This window comes from Schistocerca americana, unplaced genomic scaffold (genome assembly GCF_021461395.2).
Source record: "Schistocerca americana isolate TAMUIC-IGC-003095 unplaced genomic scaffold, iqSchAmer2.1 HiC_scaffold_77, whole genome shotgun sequence".
NCBI classification, from domain to species: domain Eukaryota; kingdom Metazoa; phylum Arthropoda; class Insecta; order Orthoptera; family Acrididae; genus Schistocerca; species Schistocerca americana.
Window position 1 is genome coordinate 295,001 of NW_025726533.1, and position 5,000 is coordinate 300,000.

Here is a 5,000-nt window from a genome sequence, read left to right on the forward strand (position 1 = left end):
AATCATTTGCCATACACCGGTGGAAGCTGCCGAGACGAGTAACTACATAGCGGGCTCGCCGTGTCACTAATGTACAGAGATACAACAGTTTCGACTGGAACCGGATTAAACGTATACACGGCGCTGATTAGTAATAGATAGAGCCATCAGAATACAGATAATGTATACAACTGTCCGTATACATGCTGAAAGACTCTGCTCACAATCACAACCACACGTCAGCCACACACCCTTATCACGCACTACTCTCTGCCTGTAACACGCACACAGACAATATGTAAGCACCAGCATGGAACAACACCCAGTGCATCCTCTCCGCCACATTAGACAATCCACACTGTCATAACCAGACTGGGAGGTCCACTCAGAAAACAGAATATCCCACCCACCCGACAACCACCATTGCTCAGCCAAGCCACCAACACCCACACATGTCCTACACAGGGGTGCACCCAACATCACAATACTGCCTCCTCTCACAGCACACAAACAATGGCAGGAATGAAAGACACAGGTCTGCCACAAGCATGGAATGAGAGCGCCGCCTGTCATGAGCCAAAGGTGCATCCTGACGTGGCAAATCAGATGATGCCGCAGGCATCCACTTACTATAATCACAATCAACAAACCGGCCGCCCCGCCCCCCATTAAACCTTTCCTTACAACAATGTGTACCTTAACCTAACCTATATCGTACCGTAACCTAACCTATATCGTACCGTAACCTAACCTATATCGTACCGTAACCTAACCTATATCGTACCGTAACCTAACCTATATCGTACCGTAACCTAACCTATATCGTACCGTAACCTAACCTATATCGTACCGTAACCTAACCTATATCGTACCGTAACCTAACCTATATCGTACCGTAACCTAACCTATATCGTACCGTAACCTAACCTATATCGTACCGTAACCTAACCTATATCGTACCGTAACCTAACCTATATCGTACCGTAACCTAACCTATATCGTACCGTAACCTAACCTATATCGTACCGTAACCTAACCTATGTCGTACCGTAACCTAACCTATGTCGTACCGTAACCTAACCTATGTCGTACCGTAACCTAACCTATATCGTACCGTAACCTAACCTATGTCGTACCGTAACCTAACCTATGTCGTACCGTAACCTAACCTATGTCGTACCGTAACCTAACCTATGTCGTACCGTAACCTAACCTATGTCGTACCGTAACCTAACCTATGTCGTACCGTAACCTAACCTATGTCGTACCGTAACCTAACCTATGTCGTACCGTAACCTAACCTATGTCGTACCGTAACCTAACCTATGTCGTACCGTAACCTAACCTATGTCGTACCGTAACCTAACCTATGTCGTACCGTAACCTAACCTATGTCGTACCGTAACCTAACCTATGTCGTACCGTAACCTAACCTATGTCGTACCGTAACCTAACCTATGTCGTACCGTAACCTAACCTATGTCGTACCGTAACCTAACCTATGTCGTACCGTAACCTAACCTATGTCGTACCGTAACCTAACCTATGTCGTACCGTAACCTAACCTATGTCGTACCGTAACCTAACCTATGTCGTACCGTAACCTAACCTATGTCGTACCTTAACCTAACCTATGTCGTACCTTAACCTAACCTATGTCGTACCTTAACCTAACCTATGTCGTACCTTAACCTAACCTGTATTGCGCCTTAACCTAACCTGTATTGCGCCTTAACCTAACCTGTATTGCGCCTTAACCTAACCTGTATTGCGCCTTAACCTAACCTGTATTGCGCCTTAACCTAACCTGTATTGCGCCTTAACCTAACCTGTATTGCGCCTTAACCTAACCTGTATTGCGCCTTAACCTAACCTGTATTGCGCCTTAACCTAACCTGTATTGCGCCTTAACCTAACCTGTATTGCGCCTTAACCTAACCTGTATTGCGCCTTAACCTAACCTGTATTGCGCCTTAACCTAACCTGTATTGCGCCTTAACCTAACCTGTATTGCGCCTTAACCTAACCTGTATTGCGCCTTAACCTAACCTGTATGGCGCCTTAACCTAACCTGTATGGCGCCTTAACGTAACCTGTATTGCGCCTTAACGTAACCTATATTGCGCCTTAACGTAACCTATATTGCGCCTTAACCTAACCTATATTGCGCCTTAACGTAACCTATATTGCGCCTTAACGTAACCTATATTGCGCCTTAACCTAACCTATATTGCGCCTTAACCTAACCTATATTGCGCCTTAACCTAACCTATATTGCGCCTTAACCTAACCTATATTGCGCCTTAACCTAACCTATATTGCGCCTTAACGTAACCTATATTGCGCCTTAACCTAACCTGTATTGCGCCTTAACCTAACCTATATTGCGCCTTAACCTAACCTATATTGCGCCTTAACGTAACCTATATTGCGCCTTAACGTAACCTATATTGCGCCTTAACGTAACCTATATTGCGCCTTAACCTAACCTATATTGCGCCTTAACCTAACCTATATTGCGCCTTAACCTAACCTATATTGCGCCTTAACCTAACCTATATTGCGCCTTAACGTAACCTATATTGCGCCTTAACGTAACCTATATTGCGCCTTAACGTAACCTATATTGCGCCTTAACGTAACCTATATTGCGCCTTAACGTAACCTATATTGCGCCTTAACGTAACCTATATTGCGCCTTAACGTAACCTATATTGCGCCTTAACGTAACCTATATTGCGCCTTAACCTAACCTATATTGCGCCTTAACGTAACCTATATTGCGCCTTAATGTAACCTATATTGCGCCTTAATGTAACCTATATTGCGCCTTAATGTAACCTATATTGCGCCTTAATGTAACCTACGTTGCGCCTTAACGTAACCTACGTTGCGCCTTAACGTAACCTACGTTGCGCCTTAACGTAACCTACGTTGCGCCGTAACGTAACCTACGTTGCGCCGTAACGCAACCCACGTTGCGCCGTAACGTAACCCACGTTGCGCCGTAACGTAACACACGTTGGGCCTTAACCCAACACACGTTGGGCCTTAACCCAACACACGTTGGGCCTTAACCCAACACACGTTGGGCCTTAACCCAACACACGTTGGGCCTTAACCCAACACACGTTGGGCCTTAACCCAACACACGTTGGGCCTTAACCCAACACACGTTGGGCCTTAACCCAACACACGTTGGGCCTTAACCCAACACACGTTGGGCCTTAACCCAACACACGTTGGGCCTTAACCCAACACACGTTGGGCCTTAACCCAACACACGTTGGGCCTTAACCTGCTCTGTAATTGTCATACGACGCGTTAAATTAGTGTAGTGTTGCCTAACTGCAACCCCCGCAATATAGTTTGCTACTCGCACTGCCCGGTCCCCAGTGTATCGCTTCATGTTAAACACCTTGCAGCTATACACTGTAATGTGGATGGCAGCAGGACGTACATGCTCAATGCCCTTTGCAGTTGTTCATTGGCATTTGCAGTTGTTCATTGGCATTTGCATGGCGAAGCACTTAGCCTACGCTGTGGTACGGCCTGTGTCAACTGTCCGCTGATGTTGTACGTCCAAATCACACACTGTACTGCACATTGGTCCTCATGTACTGAATGATACATCGTGGTACATGTGACCGTACAACGACTGCGCCAACAACGGCGAACCATGCGGTCCAAATGTTGTGCACTCAGCTATGTGTCGTCTCCCTATAAGAGCTGGATTGCAGTGTGGTATGCCCTGGATGGCGATCAGCATGAGCCGTCTGTTGATGTAGTGGCGCGTGTTGTCAGACGTAGTCGTCTCTTCTCACACACCGTGATAGCATGGTGCACTGCGTTCCACATCTGCGACATGCGACAGAGGCCGGTTGACAGTCGTTCGCGCAATGGACATCGCATACGTACGGGGGCCACCTTCCACGTGTTCGCGAAGCGTGCACATGTTGTTGCGTGTATGTGGGCAGACATAGTGTGTCGTGACACCTGACACAGGCATGCAACAATCGTTGAATTTGCAAATGGCGATGGACGCCTACGTTTGCTGGTGACGTTACGCAAATGAACAACTGGTAAACCGTTGTGGTGCGGTTGTTCTCGCTAGAGGTGAATCAGTGATGGCGACGATCGGTTGAGCTACCAACCGGTTGTTCCAGCGATACCCACCATGCCCACGAACGTGAATGGCATCTGGGTGTGAAGCGATACGCGGCGGTGGCTGGGTGGGACCGTCCCCGGCCGGTGAGGGGGGGCCTCCCGGCGTGCTGGCCGCGCGGTGCGTGGGCGCACGCGCTACAGCCGGCTGGTGGGGGCGGCCAGTGGCAGGCGCGCCGGCCGACGGAGGCGGCAGGCGGCGCAGCTGCGCGCCGGCGCACCCTGCACGCGGCGCCGTGCGGCCAAAGTAGGTCCTCGCGGGCCCGGTGCGAAGCGCGGTGGACATCTGCAGTGTGCTGGTCCGATTGAGGACTGTGTGCGCTGAGGATGCGCCGCCGCCCGGCGCTCGGCGCCGCGACGCCGTCTGCTGCTCGGTCGCCTCTGCGGTTCTCGCAGGTGGTTTGTATCGCAGCTGTGCGGACGTGTTGGCGCGTGCGCTGTGCTGGGAGAGTTCGCTTCGGCACCCAAGTGGGGCTTTTGTCCTTCTGTGGCGCTGGCGTTGGAGCTGCCGGTCACCGTAGGTGGCGCGTGTTGTCTCCCGCCGGCAATGCCACGACAGCACGCTCCCGGGCCTCTGTCGGCAGCGGCAAGCTCAGTTGGGAGCACGGGTGGTCGCACCTAAAGCGTCTACTCGCCAAACTCCGGGCGATTGCGCCTCTCTCGAACCCGACCAAGTACTTAGGACGGCGCTGCGCGCCGCCGGGACCTGAGAGGGTTTCGAGGTGTATGGTGCAGGGGAGCTCAGCCTCCTCCTGTTTGCAGAATAATTGAGCGGACGCTTGCGTGTTCGCGCGGGCCCCCGGGACACACTCCCGGGCGGCCGGCTGCTCAGCTCTAGTTGACGCAGCTCCCTGGTT

General features: G+C 50.8%; 1 non-coding gene across 1 annotated transcript in view; it reads left to right on the plus strand.

Annotated features, from left to right (window-relative positions):
- The first annotated feature begins 4,991 nt into the window (after window positions 1-4,991).
- LOC124590592 overlaps window positions 4,992-5,000 on the plus strand; it is a 1,910-nt gene continuing 1,901 nt past the window's right edge. Inside the window, exon 1 of the ribosomal RNA XR_006976650.1 lies at window positions 4,992-5,000. This exon is cut by the window's right edge and continues 1,901 nt beyond it. This is a non-coding gene — a ribosomal RNA (small subunit ribosomal RNA).